The sequence below is a fragment of the Ambystoma mexicanum genome, chromosome 10 (assembly GCF_040938575.1).
Source record: "Ambystoma mexicanum isolate Mex_15411 chromosome 10, UKY_AmexF1_1, whole genome shotgun sequence".
In the NCBI taxonomy this organism is placed as follows: Eukaryota; Metazoa; Chordata; class Amphibia; order Caudata; family Ambystomatidae; genus Ambystoma; species Ambystoma mexicanum.
In genome coordinates this window covers 136,080,763-136,103,720 of record NC_090932.1, presented here as the reverse complement: position 1 = coordinate 136,103,720, position 22,958 = coordinate 136,080,763, and the positions used below count along the sequence as shown (strand labels likewise).

Genomic DNA, 22,958 nt, shown 5'->3' with positions numbered 1-22,958 from the left:
TCCACTGAATTCCAGACGACCTGAACAGATTGTTACCTACACTTATGTATTATTCACCAGACAAGGACCACAAGGTTAACTCTGAAGAAACGGCATGTATGCACTTTATTTTCTCACATCTGACTGCTGCTTGAGATCAGTCATTTAACAGCACCCACTTTGAGCAAGTTTTGATATTTAAATACTGTGGTATGTTGTTTTGTACTGAGAAGAGTACCATGAAAATAGGAGAGAGAATCAGACCAAAGATTGTATAAATACTATTCCTGTGTATAGCCTGACAGTGCTACTTCTTATGTACAACCAAGGAATAGTACCATATATTACATATAAAAAAGCTGGAAGGGGATTGGTGTAAAAATATTACGTACATATTTAAAAGTAAAATGCTCTCTCAATCTGGGACCATCCACTGTCTGTTGCATTATCTTCAACCCTATCTGCTCTATTAACATCCCCCAAATATTGAAAATTATTCTTATCGTTGCATTTGAATTTGCTTCCTTTTTTGGCTGATATCGGCCGTAGATGTGGCATCTCCGTGAATGAGTGCCCTTGCAGATGCTGTAAAGATCCTTCATTGTGAGATTCCATTGTGATGGATTGCAAGCTCAACAATAGAAGTATTGGGAGAAATTAATTCATAACCAATACATGATTAAATCACAAAAATTATGGGTGCACTACTTACCCGGTCGACCAATCTTGATCTCTTATGCTTTGTTGAAATTGTTCATTACACGGCCCGCAGTAGACCGGTGTAGTTATAGTTAAGTTAAGACCTCCTTTTGGGTGGATTATACCTTCGCTCCCCATGGACGAATCCTCATCCAAACTTTGCAAAAATATATATGGCCCGCTCTGATTTTCTTTGGAAAGTTTGGTGAGGTTTTGTCAAGGGCGGGCAAAGTTATGAGGAGGTCCCACATTTTCTTTCTCCGTAGACTGAATGGAGAAACATTTTGCTCATGCCTATAGCCCAAACCGCTGGACAGCTTTTCACCAAAATGTGCGGCAGGAGCGGCGGCTTGGTACCGAAAGTGTTCTATTGTAAATTTGGTGGAAAGCCGTCCAGTAGTTTTTTTAAAACGACCAAAAAGTAGGTCCAATAAAATAAGTGATATCTGGGTTCAGTCTGCTGACCCATTTCCCTGTTTGATCTGCGGACAGGCGTCCGATTGGCTTAGAAGGCAGCGTGGCGTCAGAGGACATCGGACACGCTCACTGATTGGATGGTGAAAAGCGTGAAGTGCGTCAGATTTTTGGAAATGCCTGCAATCTTGGCATCGAGGACAGTGGCCGGTGTCCGCGGACATCGCAGTAAAAACATAATAAAGTTTGGTGGGATTCTGTCAAGAGGAGGAAAAATTAGAGGGCGGGTCCAAAATAATGTAAAGGCTTATAATTGAGGTGCCATTTGATGAATCCACACTTAATTTGGCAAACTTATAATAGATTTAGATATAATTGTTTTTGCGAAGTTTGGTGGGATTTTTTCCAGAGGGAGCAAAATTAGAGGGGGGGTCCCAAAATATTGTAAAGGCTTATAAATGTGGTACCATTTGACAAATCTACACAAAGGTTTGCACGAACATTATAGATCTGCTGTCACAGTCCATTTCCCCACACATCAGGTGCAGACCAACCTGCCCAGGACTTCGACTTCTATGAGGGCCTTGAAGGCTCCAAAAACTCTCTCAGGGGCCTCCTGGACTTGGTCCTGGCGCCGTTGGCGCCAGGCTCATGCTATCATTACCAACATGGCAAGTTTCAAACAAGGTAAAGCACGTGTGGGCCAATCTGAGGCAGGCTGAAGGGACTACTTGCCTAGGGAACTATTTACTGGGTGTGGTTGCTGGGACTACTTTACCTGGGGACTACTTTTCTGAAGCTATATAAACCACGTCTTTAGTATAGAACACACTTCGCGTTATTCTGCACTCCTGCAGCGTAACGCTCACTGTGTCTGTTGCCTTCAGCTACAACTCCAGTCTAGTTCCTTCTCGAGCAACCTGCAAAGGAAGAAAAGGCATGAGGTTAGCCGTGCTGACCAAGGATCCACATCCCTACCCAGCGCCTCGTTCGTACCTACCTGAGAGGTGCTCTTCCCGGGGAACCAACGAACCTCCATCCCGCGACCGCTCCATCGTTCGCCCATCACGCCAGAGTCACCGCACCTGTCGGACGAAAAGAAAAAACATCAGGTTAGCGCAAATTGGGGAAAACACCATTCGAAAAAACAGTTAACTCAGCGACATACTCACCTGAAGGCCGCTCCTACTAGCGATTCGCTGATCTTTGTCACGCGGTCATACAGCACCTGCAAAATAAGAGAGCAGCAGGTCAGTCGCACAGAAGAGTCATAGCGCATACACAGACTTATCACAGAACGCTGGTGCGAACTTACCTTTTCTTGGAAAAACAACCTTACGTTCTACGAACTTTCGCATCAGTAAGAAACCTACAAAGGAAAGACAACAAAGGAAAATCCTGAACAATTCGAACTCTTGGGCTAACCATTTTAATGGTAAAGACTTACTCATTGAGTCACGTCGTCTGAGACTCAACAGGATCAGTGAAGTAACTGGATCCTAGAACTCTACACGCCCCTGCATACAGCTGCAGGACGGAGAGCCTGCCATCCTTAAAGCAAAGGTGAGACATAGCAGAGGGGTTTTCAGAAGACCACGGGAGACAGGTGTGGGTCTTCCGTCTCAAAGTTGGGTAACTCTTCATTTAACCCTTTAGGTGCACCATCGTGGGGGCACAGATACAGAGAAGACATGTGAGCCATCTAACAGCAGTCCTGCCAGTCCCGTTCGGCGCCCCTGTGGAGACCAGGTGAGCATAACAGACCCCGAAGCCTCAAACAAACTTCCACCTGGGCACCATGGAAACCTCTGAGATGGATCAACTAGCCCAGCTTCTGGGGGATCTCAGAGCAGAGGTGCATTCGGCAAGTGACTAATGCTCTAAGAAGGGAACTCATTGTGGCAAAAGAGCGCACCATTGACCTTGCCAGACACCTACTCCAAGCCCAGGCTGGTAATATGCCGCTACCCGCGATGGGGGGGATCAATCCCTACTCAGTCAAGCAATCCAGTGTAGGTAGTCCTTCCAGGAGCCATACCCTTATCTCCACCAGAACGCTTTGCGGGAGACCCCAAGCGGTTTGCGCTTTTTATGAACCAGTGCCATCTACACTTCTTATGTCGTCCAGGGGGATTCCCGAATGATCAATCCTAAGTGGCCTTTGTGCTTCATACCTCAGCGGCAGCGCAGCAGACTGGTCAGTACCACTAGTTAATCAGGATGATCCTCTCCTCAGAGACTTTCAAGGGTTCCAGCAGAAATGAAAAGCTGTTTGCTCGGCACTCCCAAGGCCAGGCCTTGGATAACGAATTGCTGTCTCTTCACCAAGGGAACCAAGACTTGTTGACTTATATTGCAACTTTCAATAGATTAGTGGTAGAGACCCGTTGGCCAGAAGACAAAAGGACTACCATATTTCATCGGTGGTTGAGAGGCGAACTGAAGGACGTCTTGGCCCAAGTCGTGAATCCTCCCCAAGACTGTTCTGAATACATAGATCCTGTGGTGCAGTTAGACCACAGGTTGCAGAACCGGAAGGCTGATCGAGCTAAATTTGAGAATCGAGTGTTTGTGCGTCCGAGAGACAGCACCCCCAAGAGTTCAGACACTTCGCAACCCATGCAAATCGGAGGGGTTTGAGGACCGTTATTCAAGTCTGAGAGAGAGAAGAGGAGGCAACAACAATTGTGCCTATATTGCGGAATGGCTGGTCACTTCCTTCAAGACTGTCCTGTGAAACCTCCCAAGAAGGCAGTTGGGGTTGCCGAAAAGGTCAGTGTCGAACCCGAGCCAGAAAACTACCCGGCCCGGCAAACGTAGAGGTCCGCTTGCTGAGCGAGAAGAAGGAATCCCAGAGCTTGAATCTAGCCTTACCAATAATCCTTATTAGTCACCAGCACCCGTCTTGTATGCACGCAGTTAGGGCCTACACCGACAGTGGAGCTACAGGTAACTACATGGATCAAGAATTGGCGTCAAGGATGAGCCTTTCTCTGTCTCAAAAAGCAACAACCGATTTGGTCACCACCGTCGACGGAACAGAGATCTCTTCAGGTCCTGTAACACACTCGACGAAGGAGCTGACCCTGTTGTGCCAGGACGGGCATCGAGAAAACTTTGTGTTCGACCTAATCAAAGCCCCGCAATTTCAAGTAATTCTGGGAATGCCGTGGTTAGAAACGCATAATCCTTGCATAGACTGGTGTGGCAACCTTCTTAGAATGTGCTCATACCTGCTATCCTGAGAAATAATTTCCCAAGGCAATTGCAACAATCACGGGTCCAGCAACTCAGATACCCCCAGAATACCTGGATTTTCAGGACGTTTTTCAGAAAGACCAAGCCAACACGCTACCACCTCATAGGCCATATGATTGTCAGATCGACCTGATACCTGGAGCTCAGATCCCATGCAGCAAAATGTACGCCCTCACAGAACCCAAAAATCTTAATCTAAAGCAATACTTAGATCAATATCTGACAAACTGCTTTATTCGTCCATCCAAATCCCTGGCTGCCTCCCCCTTATTCTTCGTCCCAAAAAAGGAGGGGGACCTAAGAACTTGTATCGACTATCACGCTTTAAACCAAGTGATGGTAAAAAATCGGTACCCCCCCTACCTCTAATCCCGGAACTACTAGACCAAGTAAAGGAGGCTCGAATTTACACCAAACTGGACCTCAGAGGAGCGTACCATCTCGTACGAGTTAAAAAAGGGGATGAATGGAAGACCGCCTTCCGCACTAAGTATGGACTTTTTGAATATCAAGTGATGCCCTTTGGCCTTTGTAACGCCCCGGCAGCGTTTCAATATTTTATGAACGATGTGCTTCGAGAGCTGATCGACGTTTGTGTAGTCGTATATATTGACGATATCCTTGTGTACTCGGCCTCTGAACAAGAACATGTAAAACACATTTGTGCCATACTAGAGAAATTTCGGCAACACAAGCTGTATGCTAAATTAGAGAAATGTTATTTCAATGTTACAGAGGTCGAATTTCTCGGGTTCGTCATAACGCCAGGTGGAGTGCAGATGGATTCGCAGAAAGTGGATGCTATCCTCAAATGGCCCTCTCCAACTTCAGTGAAAGCATGCTTGGATCGCCGATCCATTCCAGGGTTTTCGCACTTAGTACACCCCATCACATCCTTGTTACGAAAGAACAAACGCTTCCAGTGGTCTAACGAAGCTGAAAGGCCTTCCAGGACTTGAAAAAGAAATTCACCTCAGCTCCAGTTTTAAAACATCCACGCCCAGACCTCCCCTACGTAGTGGAAACTGATGCATCCAGCTTGGCAATGGGGCGGTTCTTTCGCAGAAGAACCCTGAAACAAGTCAACTTCATCCAGTGGCCTTTTGGTCACGAAAGTTCACGGTGCCAGAACTGAACTGTGCTATAACCGACAAGGTCTTCTGGCCATCAAGGCAGCATTCAAGGAGTGGCGACATTATATCCTTGGAGCCAGGCACACAATCACTGTGATCACTGACCACCGAAATCTACAGTACCTCAAGTCAGCCAAGGCCCAGTCCTCCTGCCAGCTCCGATTGGCTTTATTTTTGGCAGAATTTGATTTTGTGATTACGTACCGACCCAGTTGCCGAAACGGCAAGGCTAATGCACTGTCCCGTATAGGGATGGAATATGTTACTCACCGGCCGGCGAGTGATCCGGGCAAGCGACCAGGAAGGTGGTACTGGATGTTGCTTGAAGAGCTTGAGATGGAGCCTCCACCTGAGCCTCCTCTCTGTTGAGGGAAATAATTTTTTTTTTATGATATGACTCTCAGCTGCACTAAATTACAGACTGAAAGACCGATCACCCAAAAGAGCGGGGAGAACACACCACCACGGACCCAGCTAAAAAGAAAAAGGACAATTGGTAAATACTTGGGAGAGCAAAGATCACCACAAGAAAAAGGCCTCACAAAAGCAGAAAGTACCTGGGTCATCCACTCCCCTTGTAATTGAAAAGGAACAGAAATGGAATTTCCCCTGTAAGTATAGAAAAGATATTAGCTTCTATTTTGATGGTTCAGATAAGAATTAATAAAGAAAAGTTAAGGAAGTCTTACCAGAACAGGATTTGAGGTAAGCTAATCAATCCAAGTTAGAAACAACTGAGGTACAAAACAATAAACAGGAAGGTTAGTAGGGATTCTATGCCCGGGCGGCACGAGGAGCGCACTAGATACGGGTAGGTGCACTTATCAGCAAGGCGTCCCTCTGTGCACTTTCAGAAATGAGTCTTTGGCCCTCATTACGACCCTGGCGGTAAGTAAGCTACATTGCCGCCATGGCGTAATCATCGTTTACGCCATGGACCGATGGCGTAAAGAGCGCCATATTCCGACCCATCGCGCACGAGCATTACGCCATGGCGGTAATGTAAACTACTACATGTGTATACTCAGTACATCATATACTTTTAAACAACACTCACTGGGGGGCCGTCACTCTGCAGAGAGATATGGGACCTCCAGTCTAGAGGAGAAAACAAAAGGAACTAATACCGCTTCTTACAAAGACAAAACTCATTTATTAAAAATCAGACTTAGTGTTTTAGTAACAACAATAATTAATAAGACCAAATTGGAACAAATGGGGCATTTTACATTAGATAATGCCCGGTATTAGATTTTTTTAGATTTTTTTAGGGCTTTCTATGCAGCACGTTGTATATTATTAAAATTTATTTAAACAACGTAATACTAGCACCTATAAAGATCTTACACCTCTTGCTGATATCACACACCTAAGGATCCTACCCAATAAGGTCCTTACATACATATAGACACAGTAAAACAGACCTATACCTAAGGTCACTTTCAATTCTTATTGATTATGTCAGGTTGTTTTATGACATAAATCATAGAAAAGCATGAGTCCAGCTCATACTATAATAAGGTCGACCGGTTTCATAACCACACTTGTTTAGGTCATCTTCTTCAGGACATGTAGTTTCAAAGAAAGGGGTGTTGACTCCCTAATGGAAAGACTTTTTCCAGATGTGTGTTCTTACTCCTACACTCCCCTTGTAATTGAAAAGGAACAGAAATGGAATTTCCCCTGTAAGTATAGAAAAGATATTAGCTTCTATTTTGATGGTTCAGATAAGAATTAATAAAGAAAAGTTAAGGAAGTCTTACCAGAACAGGATTTGAGGTAAGCTAATCAATCCAAGTTAGAAACAACTGAGGTACAAAACAATAAACAGGAAGGTTAGTAGGGATTCTATGCCCGGGCGGCACGAGGAGCGCACTAGATACGGGTAGGTGCACTTATCAGCAAGGCGTCCCTCTGTGCACTTTCAGAAATGAGTCTTTGGCCCTCATTACGACCCTGGCGGTAAGTAAGCTACATTGCCGCCATGGCGTAATCATCGTTTACGCCATGGACCGATGGCGTAAAGAGCGCCATATTCCGACCCATCGCGCACGAGCATTACGCCATGGCGGTAATGTAAACTACTACATGTGTATACTCAGTACATCATATACTTTTAAACAACACTCACTGGGGGGCCGTCACTCTGCAGAGAGATATGGGACCTCCAGTCTAGAGGAGAAAACAAAAGGAACTAATACCGCTTCTTACAAAGACAAAACTCATTTATTAAAAATCAGACTTAGTGTTTTAGTAACAACAATAATTAATAAGACCAAATTGGAACAAATGGGGCATTTTACATTAGATAATGCCCGGTATTAGATTTTTTTAGATTTTTTTAGGGCTTTCTATGCAGCACGTTGTATATTATTAAAATTTATTTAAACAACGTAATACTAGCACCTATAAAGATCTTACACCTCTTGCTGATATCACACACCTAAGGATCCTACCCAATAAGGTCCTTACATACATATAGACACAGTAAAACAGACCTATACCTAAGGTCACTTTCAATTCTTATTGATTATGTCAGGTTGTTTTATGACATAAATCATAGAAAAGCATGAGTCCAGCTCATACTATAATAAGGTCGACCGGTTTCATAACCACACTTGTTTAGGTCATCTTCTTCAGGACATGTAGTTTCAAAGAAAGGGGTGTTGACTCCCTAATGGAAAGACTTTTTCCAGATGTGTGTTCTTACTCCTACAAGGAAGTAAGAGAAAAAAGGGGGGGTTTATATCATTCCTCTGGTGCCTAAATTACATTTATATTTTATTTTAAATACAATGCTTATAAAAGTATTTCTGAATCTATTAGCCAAAAGGTCAATTTTTTATACTGAGGCTGCTGTTTGGCATTCAAAACAGCGCCAAGAAAGGCACTTAACAAGGGAGGGGAATGGGGATGGGACGTGCCCAGGGGGACTCCTTATGATTTAATTCATTCATACATGCATCAAGGGCTCTTGTTGGTACACCTTATAGCCCTATTGGGCAGCGAGTATATGCAAAGGTAGTTTAAAAGATAATGTTTTTCCTTACCGCCCACTTCAAACTAGTGGCACTGTCTTGTGTTGCCTGCCCATATACGCGTTGTGCAATTTGTCTTATCCCCTGCTGTAAACAAGAGAAAGCAATGGAAGAATCACCTTCCATACGTCACTTTAACTATATCATAGGTATTATCCTTATCATTAGCACGAATGCCTTTACAAAAGTGTATAAGTTAAAAGAGCTTACCAGTTCTTTTAATACTCATTGCTTATCGTATGCAAGAGGAAAAAGGGGGGTGTTGTAGGCGCCGTTAGATCGCCTCATCAAGCGGCTATATTATTACTTTCCTGAAAGGAAAAACGAAAAACCCGCGGATGCACTCGCGTTATATAAGGCTCTCTGTTACGGAAAAGTGGTTCTTTATTTATACCGTCATGCTATCTCAATAAGGCTGTACCAGAAGAAGATAGGGCTGCAAATTCATACCTTCGGTCCTCGCGTATGTAAGCACTATCCGGGTCTGCTGCTCTGATTACTCTGCAGCGGCTGTTAGTAACGAGCCGCCCTGCAACACTATCCTATTTTGATTACTGGCATACGTAGCCACTCTATGGTTGCGACGCCATATTGGACAGGGAAAACTAGGTCGCCATCTTTGATCAGGTCAAAAGTGACCTGTTGTAACCTTGTATGCTTATTTATCAAAGTAAAATACGGATGCGTGTTTGTGGGAACTTACTATCTGTTCTACACTGTTTTTTCTTTGGGAAGGTCGTACTTACACAGGAAAGGGCTTATAGACTTCTAATATATATCTCGGAGTTGGAAGATTCTAAAAGTAAAAAAAAAATCCTATACAACAAAAGATTAATTCTCATCATTGAACAATTTAGTCAACATCTTTAACAGCAATGATATATATTACATATTCAATGGCATTTGTATCAACAAAAGTTGTGAGAGATACATAGCAAGCGGACACATCCCAGTTACATAATCAAATTAAAATGGGATGGGAACACGGGGAGATCCTATTTGGTAGAGCATTCTCTCATCACATGATACCAGATCAATGATCAAGAAAAGCAAATAAGGAAAATGAATGTTTTTGTTACATCGGCCCATGTTGCAGCTATTATAGCAAACAATACATTCTGTACATTACAGTGACACAGTGACTAACTCAAGGCGTCAATTACTATCATTAGAGATGCCTATCTTATAGTGGCTGTAACAACTTTTATGCCAGGGGGTCAAAAACAGGAATTCTAAAGACATTACCAATGAATCAACGTGGGAGAACTGCCAGCTCATTCCGTTGGATTTGTTCATTCAGACCGATCTTGTGTGTATTTAGTCTAAAAATCCAATTTTGTTCCCTCCTCAAGAGGATGTTATGATAATTCCCACCTCTTTTAGGAAATTGTATTTTTTCAATGACTGTCCATTTAAAGTCTTCAGGGCCATGTTCTTTTGTTATAAAATGATTGACCATTGGAGCTGTAAGTTTTTTGGTTCTAAGGCACGACCGATGTTCTATCATCCGTTTTTTAATTGGTCTCATTGTCATGCCCACATATTTCAGATTACATGGACAAACTATCAAATAGATCACTCCTGATGTGTTACAGTTAGTGAGATGTCGTTGTACCCAAGGAGTTCGTAATCCCAGGTCTATTTCTTTTGTACGTGCCGTTTGCCGTTTGCGGGCACATCGAACATGACCCACATGTGGAGTGTCCTGTTGGATAGCTACTTTGCCAGATTGTTGCAGTCTGTTTTACTTTGTCTTCACGTAACGTGGTTACTAGTTTGTCTCTAATATTAGTTCTTCTTTTAAGGGCAAATTTTGGTTCTTCCAAATTATGTTGTCCAGTATCCAGTATTGGCCACAGATTCTTAATTTCCTTTTTGAGTTTTTTGACCATGTGGGTCATGTTCGATGTGCCCGCAAATGGCACGTACAAAAGAAATAGACCTGGGATTACGAACTCCTTGGGTACAAAGACATCTCACTAACTGTAACACATCAGGAGTGATCTATTTGATAGTTTGTCCATGTAATCTGAAATATGTGGGCATGACAATGAGACCAATTAAAAAACGGATGATAGAACATCGGTCGTGCCTTAGAACCAAAAAACTTACAGCTCCAATGGTCAATCATTTTATAACAAAAGAACATGGCCCTGAAGACTTTAAATGGACAGTCATTGAAAAAATACAATTTCCTAAAAGAGGTGGGAATTATCATAACATCCTCTTGAGGAGGGAACAAAATTGGATTTTTAGACTAAATACACACAAGATCGGTCTGAATGAACAAATCCAATGGAATGAGCTGGCAGTTCTCCCACGTTGATTCATTGGTAATGTCTTTAGAATTCCTGTTTTTGACCCCCTGGCATAAAAGTTGTTACAGCCACTATAAGATAGGCATCTCTAATGATAGTAATTGACGCCTTGAGTTAGTCACTGTGTCACTGTAATGTACAGAATGTATTGTTTGCTATAATAGCTGCAACATGGGCCGATGTAACAAAAACATTCATTTTCCTTGTTTGCTTTTCTTGATCATTGATCTGGTATCATGTGATGAGAGAATGCTCTACCAAATAGGATCTCCCCGTGTTCCCATCCCATTTTAATTTGATTATGTAACTGGGATGTGTCCGCTTGCTATGTATCTCTCACAACTTTTGTTGATACAAATGCCATTGAATATGTAATATATATCATTGCTGTTAAAGATGTTGACTAAATTGTTCAATGATGAGAATTAATCTTTTGTTGTATAGGAAATTTTTTTTACTTTTAGAATCTTCCAACTCCGAGATATATATTAGAAGTCTATAAGCCCTTTCCTGTGTAAGTACGACCTGCCCAAAGAAAAAACAGTGTAGAACAGATAGTAAGTTCCCACAAACACGCATCCGTATTTTACTTTGATAAATAAGCATACAAGGTTACAACAGGTCACTTTTGACCTGATCAAAGATGGCGACCTAGTTTTCCCTGTCCAATATGGCGTCGCAACCATAGAGTGGCTACGTATGCCAGTAATCAAAATAGGATAGTGTTGCAGGGCGGCTCGTTACTAACAGCCGCTGCAGAGTAATCAGAGCAGCAGACCCGGATAGTGCTTACATACGCGAGGACCGAAGGTATGAATTTGCAGCCCTATCTTCTTCTGGTACAGCCTTATTGAGATAGCATGACGGTATAAATAAAGAACCACTTTTCCGTAACAGAGAGCCTTATATAACGCGCGTGCATCCGCGGGTTTTTCGTTTTTCCTTTCAGGAAAGTAATAATATAGCCGCTTGATGAGGCGATCTAACGGCGCCTACAACACCCCCCTTTTTCCTCTTGCATACGATAAGCAACGAGTATTAAAAGAACTGGTAAGCTCTTTTAACTTATACACTTTTGTAAAGGCATTCGTGCTAATGATAAGGATAATACCTATGATATAGTTAAAGTGACGTATGGAAGGTGATTCTTCCATTGCTTTCTCTTGTTTACAGCAGGGGATAAGACAAATTGCACAACGCGTATATGGGCAGGCAACACAAGACAGTGCCACTAGTTTGAAGTGGGCGGTAAGGAAAAACATTATCTTTTAAACTACCTTTGCATATACTCGCTGCACAATAGGGCTATAAGGTGTACCAACAAGATCCCTTGATGCATGTATGAATGAATTAAATCATAAGGAGTCCCCCTGGGCACGTCCCATCCCATTCCCCTCCCTTGTTAAGTGCCTTTCTTGGCGCTGTTTTGAATGCCAAACAGCAGCCTCAGTATAAAAAATTGACCATTTGGCTAATAGATTCAGAAATACTTTTATAAGCATTGTATTTAAAATAAAATATAAATGTAATTTAGGGACCAGAGGAGTGATATAAACCCCCCCTTTTTTCTCTTACTTCCTTGTAGGAGTAAGAACACACATCTGGAAAAAGTCTTTCCATTAGGGAGTCAACACCCCTTTCTTTGAAACTACATGTCCTGAAGAAGATGACCTAAACAAGTGTGGTTATGAAACCGGTCGACCTTATTATAGTATGAGCTGGACTCATGCTTTTCTATGATTTATGTCATAAAACAACCTGACATAATCAATAAGAATTGAAAGTGACCTTAGGTATAGGTCTGTTTTACTGTGTCTATATGTATGTAAGGACCTTATTGGGTAGGATCCTTAGGTGTGTGATATCAGCAAGAGGTGTAAGATCTTTATAGGTGCTAGTATTACGTTGTTTAAATAAATTTTAATAATATACAACGTGCTGCATAGAAAGCCCTAAAAAAATCTAATACCGGGCATTATCTAATGTAAAATGCCCCATTTGTTCCAATTTGGTCTTATTAATTATTGTTGTTACTAAAACACTAAGTCTGATTTTTAATAAATGAGTTTTGTCTTTGTAAGAAGCGGTATTAGTTCCTTTTGTTTTCTCCTCTAGACTGGAGGTCCCATATCTCTCTGCAGAGTGACGGCCCCCCAGTGAGTGTTGTTTAAAAGTATATGATGTACTGAGTATACACATGTAATAGGTACAACATAAATTCTTCTCCACAGACCGTGATTAAGTGCTAACATGTATTATGAATACACGGTAGGAATGCAAGTTTGACCTTTTAGAGGTCATCAAATACAGAATACCCTTTGTGTTTCGGTAATGTAAACTACGCCATGGCGTAAACAGCCCTTACCGGCATTGAATGCCACGCTGGGTGACCTATCGCCACCCATCATAGCGGCGACCGTAATCAGCGGGCCCCGTAATTAGCGGGCCCCATAATTAGGGGTCACCGCAAATAAGCGGAACCGGAAGTAGCGTCATCCAGGCGGAACGGGAAAGAGCACAGCGGCCATATTGAAAAACACAATCCATTGCCATCCCACCCAACCACACTACATCCGACCCTGAAACCCTGTGAATCCCATTACCCACCCATTTCCTCACCTAACCATGCCAAAAGTTGTTAAAAAAGCCTGCGACAGGCAGCGGCAGGACCGCTCCAGTCGCGAAGAACTGACTATGCTGGCAGAAACGCTGCAGGAGAAGGCAGACGTCGTCTTCTCATCAGAGATGACGAGACCAGCCATAGCCCGGAAAAAAGCAGTATGGGAACTCGTGGCACAACGCGTCAGTGCCGTAGGTACCACCCCACGCACCGCCAGACAGTGCCGCAAAAGGTGGGATGACCTCCGGCTCCGAGTAAGGGGCATACTGTCAGCAAACCGCAACCTGGGACTGGCAACTGGCGGTGGAGCAGACTCCCCACTGAAGATGCAGCCATGGGAGGAGACATGTGCCTCATTGATCGGCATAGAGTGCATCGAGGGCGTCGGCGGAATGGAGAGAGGAGCCCCGACATCAGGAGACACAGGTAGGTGCCTCCAAATCAGCCTTGCAAAACACCCTGAATCACACTTACATGGGAATCACAATGTTGCCCCATATGGCAAACGCATCACTTCAGCAGAAGACCCACACCCTGCACACATGCAGCATGTACACTCTACAGCAGGCATACACATTCCTGCATGCTCAACCCACCCAAAAGGGAGACAACCTGTATGTCACGGCATACAAAGTCCACCATCTATCCATCTAAACCATGGCACTCATCACAATGCCTGCTCAATGTCTGCTGAACCATCAATAACACTTTCCCTCCTCTGCTCCACCACAGGCTCACACTCGGACACCGGCAGGGACGAGAGTGGCACCACCCCAGCCAAGAAGACCAGGACAGAGGGAAGAGGCCACCAACCATCCACCTCTGCTGGACCCATGGCCAACCCACAGCAGGCCAATATTCCTGTTGCCGAACAGCCCAGGGCAGCAATTCCCCATGAGGAAAGGGACATGATAGCACCCACGGCAGACCCACAACCACTGCTGCCCACTGAGGGGATCGTGTCTGCGGGGAGCAGTACAGTCGGGGAGACTGCAGCCATCGCAGCCTGTTCCGACAGCGATGTGGTGAATGGGGATGATGACATGGAAGGTCCCCCCCACACCCAACTTACCTCCCCACACCTGCCCCCATGTAGCCTGCATGGACAGGACACACAGGGGCAATCCCCTGGAGGTTCATGGCCAGCCACTCCAAGCGCAGTGGGAGTAGGGGAGGAGGGGAGTAGCCCTATTGGGCCTGCAATTGCAACCCCCATTGTGCCTGATTACAGCCAGGTGCTGGACCAAATATCAGCGAGGCAAGAACAACTGGTGTCAATCCTAACGCACCATGTTGCTGATTGTGGAGGTGCCAGTTCAAGCATGGAGAGGTGTGCTGACAGCATCAAGGCAGCCATCCAATCAGCAAGCACGAACATATGCACGGAACTAGCCGCAGTGCGGAATATGATTAGTGAACTGATACGGACAATCATGGACACACGGCGTACCGAGCAGCCCGGTACCTCCTCAGCTGCAAGTTTGGCCCAATCCAGCCCCGTCCGCAGGTCATCCAGGACTCGGAGGAGTACAGGCAGGGGGGCCCCAGGTTCCGGGACAGGGGGCTGGCAATAGTGCCCGCACAGTGGACCACTAAAACATTAGCCACTTGACCACAGGCACTGGCACTCCTTTGCAGGGATTTCTGGGGAGAGGGGGAGCGGGGATTGGGTGTGTTGGGGTGTTCGGGGGGGAGGGGGGATTGGGGGTGTTGGGGTATTCAGGGGGGCCGGGGGATTGGGTGTGTTGGGGTGTTCAGGCCGGAGGGGGGATTGGGTGTGTCATATCTTTTCAGGAGCACAATACACTTTTACGTTTATCACAAACCAAATGTGTGGACATTGCTCATTGTGTATGTGTGCTTTATTGTTGTACAGTCTACAGTGTGCATATACCAGACACACACAGTGCCCCAAGTGCCATCCACATGTTACACGCACACGCAGTGTGTGCTAGAAGCACTGGTCAATGAGATTCTGACGCATTTCACGGCCCTCCTGTGCATTGCTGCCTCCTTGAGGTGCTGCCCCATCCCCACCCTCATCATCCTCATCATCAGGTGGTTGCAGTTCTGCGTCAGGGGGCAGAGGCACGTTACGTCTGACGCACATATTGTGTAGCATGACACATGCCATGACGATCTTCGCAACCTTCTCATGGCGGTACAGGAGTGCCCTGCCAGACCTGCTGAGGCAGCGGAAACGTGCCTTCAGTAGGCCAAAGGCCTGCTCTATCACCACACGGGTACGTGCATGGGCACGGTTGAAGTCCTCCTCATGCTGGTTCTGTGGGTTCCGGACTGGTGTAAGGAGCCACCTCTTCAGGGGATAGCCTGCATCACCTGTAAATGGGCAACAATGTATGTGTCAGGAATGAGATTGCTTTCTGAACATGACGCGCCACCATGCCTTGCATTCAACTGTTACTTTGCACCAGATTTAGTTGTGCTAATGAATTCACACTATGCAACCGGTATATGTTCATGGCTCTCATGTACTGTTTTGCATGCCAAGACACAATGCAGGGGGGACAATTGCCTTGTGAGTGCCCATCCACTGTGTCCGTTCAGGCCATTACTTTATGTGACCTGGCACGTGTCCTGTGAGGTCAATGCTCACATGATTGCAACATTGCTGTCTGACTCATTATGACCCCAGGGAACAATACTGGTGTCAATGGGGGGAGTTTGTGGGTCTTGCTGTCTGTGTAGTGGTGCATTGATGTTCCTGTCCGACATGTGCCTCCTTTGTGCGCAGTTATGGGGGACAGGCCTTTCAGTTGATGGTGTTTGGTGACATGCATGTAGGTGCGTTCCTTTGGAGTCAATGTGGTCACATTTCGTACAATGCACCTGCAGATGGTTGTGTCATGGTTGGGGTACACTTTCATTCACATGTTAGGGCTGATTAGATCAGGCATCATGTATACTGTTGTCAGATGACGTGAGTGCTGCCTCAGGGTATGATCTGGCTACTGCTAGTCACAGCCATGTGACGTATGCATCATTCCCCCCCCCCCTTTCTGCCAGGTGCAATATGCATTGGTACGTCGATCACCTACACACTTTGCATTTCCATGCTCATGACATTAGACTCACCGAGTAGGCAGGATCTTGGGCCTGCATGTCGCTCCATGTAGCGCGGTATTGTGGAGTTCCGAAGGACCATTGAATCATGTGTTGATCCGGGGAATCGGGCACAACAATGTGTGAAGATCCTGTTGGAGTCGCAGACCATTTGCACGTTGATTGAGTGAAATAGTTTACGGTTGCGGTATGGTACCTCCATGGCATGTGGGACCACCAATTTAACATGGGTGCAGTCGATGGCACCAATGCAACCAGGTATGCCAGCTAGTGCATGGAAACCCACTTTGGTGTTGGCAATCTCCTGGGCAGACCGTGGCAATGAGATGCGGTCGTCTGTGTGCTTGAGGAGGGCATCGAGCACTTGGATCAGTGTACGTGAGAATAATGGTTGGGATATGCCATGCGAGTGGCCCACTGTGTGCTGGTAGGTGCCTGTGGCCAGGAAGTGGAGCACGGACACGACCTTCAGTAGGGGCGGGATGGCGGTGGGTGTTTCTATCATGCTGACGATGTCGTTGTGTATCATGTGCACAATGTTGGTGATGGTGTCCCGGTCCAGTCGGTACAGGGTGTGGATCTGCTCTGCGGTGAGGTTGAATGGACTGGCTCTGATGCGTGGGATTGGGGGCTGCCTGTGTGGTGCCACCGGCTGTGCTGGTGGGGCTTGCTGGCCCTGCCTTGCCCTCCTTCTCCTCTGTGCAGGTTGTTGTTGTTGTTGTTGTTGTTGTTGTTGCAGTTGTAGCACTCGCATTGCTATCAGGTCCTCCAGCCCCAACATTGCTAGTCCTATTGGTATCATTGTGGAGTGTGACTGGGGCTGGTAGGGGTGGGGTGTGCTCTTTTTGCACTGGGAGAGTCTGTATTGCCTCCACCTGTGCTGATTCTGTGCACCTTTGGCAGCTGGGAACACTGCACATGGCCATTTACGGTTGGTTCGCGATGGCGGAATTAGCGCCATGGCGGTAAGGTACTTTACGGCCTTGGCGATGGCGTTAGGGGCATGTCCGCTTGGTTTGTGATCTGCGTAGCTTTGCGCCATGCCGGTATTTACGGCATGGTGGGTCGCGCGCGCGCGACCTTGGTGCTGTTAGCGGCACCGTAAACTACGATGTCGCTAATTGCACTATCGCGGGTCATAATCGGACCTAGCGGTAAACGATGCCAGTATTCATTTACCAGCATTGTTTTCCGCTTACCGCCTGGGTCATAATGAGGGCCTTTGTGTACAATCAGCAAAGCGTCCTTGTGTACACTTGAGGGAATAAATCCGAAACAATGGAATGGAGTCGGAATCCATAAAAGAACACTGGAATTGAAGAAGGAAACAGTACCCAGTACTTGGAGTCAGCTGGGAAGGTGAGGAAAACCAGGTGAAGGCGGTGGTAGGTAATTCAGGACAGAAGTTTCTATACGGTAAAAAATAGCGGAAGGCAATCCAGTGGAAAAGCAGCGATATCTGGTACACAGGCGGACTAAAGACAGTACAGAATCAGGAAGCAAGCAAACCGTAGGGCAGGCAAAGGTTCGGTACACAGGTAGGCAGAAGAATTGGAAAGTCTCAAGGCAGTCCGTAATTGGAAAAACAGGAATTGGTACACGGGAAGGCAATGATATAGGAAGGCACAGAAGACGAAACTTCAGATGCCGGTTGCAACGTTAATCAGAAGCAGCATCCTTCCCGCTGCAGTGCCTAATATACCCAGGAGGCGGAGTGCCGTAAGCCCGTCAGAGGCCACGTTCCGAATAGTCGGAACTACACGCAAAAGGTAGGTTTCCTGGGAGTTGTAGGCAAAGGCTGGGTTATCGATACCTTTGATGTTGTTGAGCCCAATCTCCAAGGTAACCGCCACCGAGAGAAGTAAGGGGCTGAGAATCGTCGGATACTGTGGGGAAGCGTCACGACTTTGGTAGGTACCTTGAAAGTGGTCTGTTTCACCTGGTGTGATGAGGAGGCGCGCGGTTCATTCAGACCCGGATGTGTGACAGATGAGGCATGCTCAAGTCCGGACCCTGTGCCCATCATCTCAGAGTGGCGAATCCTTGGAATCATCACTTCACCAACTCTGGACGACATCCACAAGGAAATCTCGCACGTCTTTAATTCTGAGGCCTTACAAGAGTGGTCAACCAAAAGCAACCATCATTCTATTATTGAACACTTACCTTATTACCAAGGACGCCTGTACTTACCTAGTAAGGAACAGCAAAGACAGGTTATCGCAAATTATCACAAGTCATTTATGGAAGGCCACCCTGGAATTGCAAAAACTGAAGCCAAAATCAAGAGGCATTTTTGGTGGCCAACATGGCGAAAAGATATCAGAAAATTTGTACTATCTTGTGGCATTTTTACGCAGAACAAGGCCCAAAAGAAGAAACCACCTGGTCTATTACAGCCTTTGGACATACCTCCTGCACCCTGGCATACGTTATCCCTTGATTTTTATCACTGACCTTCCCCCCTGCAACGGCTACATCACCATATTAGTGGTGGTGGACTTATTTTAAAAAATGGCCCATTTCATTCCGTTAAAAGGTTTGCCCTCCACTTCAATTTTGGCAAAGGAATTCCTAGAACAAATTGTCCGGATACACTGATTTCCCTCCGTCTTAGTCTCAGATCGGGGCAGTCAGTTTATTTCACAATTTTTGGCCCAAATTGATGTCAGACTTTCAACCAGCCACCATCCCCAGACGGATGGTCAAAACGAGAAAACCAACCAGACTTTAGAGCAATACCTAAGATGCATGTTGCATCAAACTGAAGGCATTTGGAAGGACATTTTATGGATCACCGAGTATGCCTACAATAACTCTTTGCATTCCAGCATGGGGCAAACCCCGTTCTATACAATATATGGAATACATCCACGAACTTCAGAACTCTACCCACCTCAACATTTGGAAATGCCTTCCGTAAGCAGTCTACATTCCACCATTATCCAAGAGTTCAATAGAGCAACAGAACATTTGAAACAAGAAATCTGCAGATCAACATAGGAGTGAAGCTCCTAAATACCAGATTGGAGATAAGGTTTAGTTAGCCTCCCAACACATACCACTAAAAGGAACCCACACATTCAACCCCAGGCGTTTGGGATCGTATACCATCAAGGCCATCATCAACCCAGTAGCAGTTAAACTGGAGTTACCTCCAAACATGAGAGTCCACCCGGTATTCCACGTTTCCCTGTTGAAACCTGTACAACCAGGAACTCGGATAACAAAACCAGCAAGACCTATTTTGGTAGAGGGTGAACCGGAATTCGAGGTAAAAGACATTCTGGACTCAAAGTGGGTCAAATCAAAACTTTTCTATCTAATTGACTGGAAAGGCTATGGTCCCCAAGAAAGGTCATGGGAGCGCAGTGACCACGTTCATGCACCTTGACTAGTGAACCGGTTCCATCGTAATTACCTGACCAAAACCGGACCAACGAAACAAACCAACTTGGAAGGAGCCTTGAGGGGGAGTGCTGTCACGGTCCATTTCCCCACGCATAAGGTGCAGACCAACCTGCCCAGGACTTCGACTTCCATCAGGGCCTTGAAGGCCCCAAAGACTCTCTCAGGGGCCTCCTGGACTTGGTCCTGGCACCGTTGGCACCAGGCTCATGCTGCCATTACCAACATGGCAAGTTTCAAACAAGGTAATGCACGTGTGGGCCAATCTGAGGCATGCTGAAGGGACTACTTGCCTAGGGAACTATCTACTGGGTGTGGTTGCTGGGACTGCTTTACCTGGGGACTACTTTTCTGAAGCTATATAAACCACGCCTTTAGTACAGAACACGCTTTGCATTATTCTGCACTCCTGCGGCGTAACGCTCATCGTGTCTGTTACCATCAGCTACAACTCCAGTCCAGTTCCTTCTCGAGCAACCTGCAAAGGAAGAAAAGGCATCATGTTAGCCGTGCTGACCAAGGATCCACATTCCTACCCAGCGCCTCGTTCGTACCTACCTGAGAGGTGCTCTTCCCGGCGAACCAACAAACCTCCATCCTGCGACCGCTCCATCGTTCGCCCATCACGCCGGAGTCGCCGCACCTGTCGGACGAAAAGAAGAATCAGGTTAGCACAAATTGGGAAAAACACCATTAAAAACAACAGTTAACTCAGTGACATACTCACCTGAAGGCCGCTCCTACTAGCAATTCGCTGATCTTCGTCACGCGGTCATACAGCACCTACAAAATAAGAGAGCAGCAGGTCAGTCGCACAGAAGAGTCATAGCGCATATACAGACTTAGCACAGATCGCTGGTGCGAACTTACCTTTTCTTGGAAAAACAACCTTACATTCTATGAACTTTCACATCAGTAAGAAACCGACAAAGGAAAGACAACAAAAGGAAAACCTGAACAATTTGAACTCTTGGGCTAACCATTTTAATGATAAAGACTTACTCATTGAGTCACGTTGACTGAGACTCGACAGGATCAGTGAATTAACTGGATCCTAGAACTCTACGGGCCCCTGCATACAGCTGCAGGACGGAGAGCCTGCCATCCTTAAAGCAAAGGTGAGACATAGCAAAGGGGCTTTCAGAAGACCACGGGAGGCGGGTGTGGGTCTTCCGCCTCACAGTTGGATAACGCTTCATTTAACCCTTTAGGTGCACCATCGTGGGGGCACAGATACAAAGAAGACACGTGAGCCATCTAACAGCAGACCTGCCAGTCCCGTTCGGTGCCCCTGTGGAGACCAGGTGAGCATAACATCTAGATATAAATGTTTTTGCAATGTCTGGTGGGGTTCTGTCAAGAGGGGGCAAAATTAGAGGGGGGATCCGAAAATATTGTAAAGGCTTATAAATGTGGTGCAATTTGACGAATCTACACAAAAGTTTGCAAAAAGATTTTAGATCTAGATATATATTTTTTTGTAAAGTCTGAATGGATTTTGTCAAGCAGGGGCTAAGTTATATGACTATTGTATGTGCATGTATTTGACACTTTTGAAAAAATAAAACATGAGTGGATTTCCAGGAAACTTGTGTAAGGAGCATTGGCAAGGACCTTAAGGCATGGTTTTGCAAATGTGTGTGTGTTTTATTTTTTGACAAGCGTCATAATGTAGGTACACAAAATAGTTATATACCATTGGTGACTGAGGTGTAGCCTGTGGCCATGGGCAGTGGCACATCGTCTGCGTCATGGAATAAGGTCATGATCCGGAAAATCTGCTTACTGGCCATGACCACGAGGGACAACACATGGGGTTAGAGTGGCCATGGCGACCTGGGACCGGCTTTGTGGTAAAGTTATTCGAAAGTGGGATAGCTTTGAAAGGGAAGAAAAATGTGCTTGTGGTAATATGGTCATAGGGTTCTCTCTTCACCTTCTGTAGGCTGCCATGGAAAGCGAAGACACACCTTGTATGGAACCCCACCTTCCCTTTCCATGGTGGCCATCTTGAAAAAGGATTTTCCTTCCTACACCGGGATGCCACAGGCCAAAAAAAACATTTTTTTTAGCACCCCAGGTTCCAGCTTTGGGAACCTGGGGTGCTAATCGCCTTCATCCCCCATTGCAGGGGCTGGAATGGGAGCTGATAACTTGGGCTGCCAGGCTGGTATCCACTACCAGTCCCTGGAATGGAGGATGACCGCCACAATATTCCCATTAGCATAACACAACATGCTAATGGAAATGTCGGAGAATCTTATTGAGTCTATGCACGAAATGTAAAGTAGATGTAGTCTAAGTTTTTTTTTTGTTCTATTTTTTAACTGTGAAAGGTGGGTCCTAAAGGAACTTTTCTTTTGTTGTTTTTTGATGTATTTATTTTTTTGGCAGGAGAGCTTGGAACGAAAGGTGGGGAGGGAAAAGAGTGAAGAGGCACCAAGCGCTAATATGGAGGGGTAGGTGGACAAGGGAAGATGTTGCACATGTGTTTCTTCTAAGGTAGGGGGCAGTGTTTCAAATGCTCCTTGATTACCGCTTCAAAAGCACTTCGAAATTGCTTCCCTCTGCAGAATTATGTGTTATAGAATATACGGAGGACTGATGTCTAATGCAATGTAGCTGGTGGGATTTTGTGTCCCACAGAAGTAGGCTGTGTGGTTACAGTATTGGTTGATGAAGATGAGGTGGAAGATAGCCTCCTACTTGCTAAGAAAGGAACAAACTTTCTTAGAGCATTGCAGCCATTGAACTTGACGTGGCAGCAAATGGAGGTGGTCCCATAGGAGTACTGTCTGGGGAGTCTGCAACTGAGTTGCATTCACTTTGGCAGCTTTAGCCTTTGGTATATTCCCAACAGTGGTAAAGAACTGCCACACCCATGCTTCTCTCTTGGGTGCAAGAGGTAGGCACTACCTCTACCTCATGTTCTTGGTCCTCTTGCTTGTCTTTGGAAGTACTGCACTTTTCTTGTTGTGAAGGTCCTCCATCTCGTGGTGGTGGTGGC

The 22,958-nt window shown here is 45.7% G+C and overlaps 1 protein-coding gene across 4 annotated transcripts in view; it reads right to left on the bottom strand.

Moving 5' to 3' along the window:
• Positions 1-22,958, bottom strand: part of ZMAT4 (zinc finger matrin-type 4) — a 2,593,958-nt gene that overhangs the window by 1,984,064 nt on the left and 586,936 nt on the right. The gene's annotated exons all lie outside the window — the stretch shown is intronic.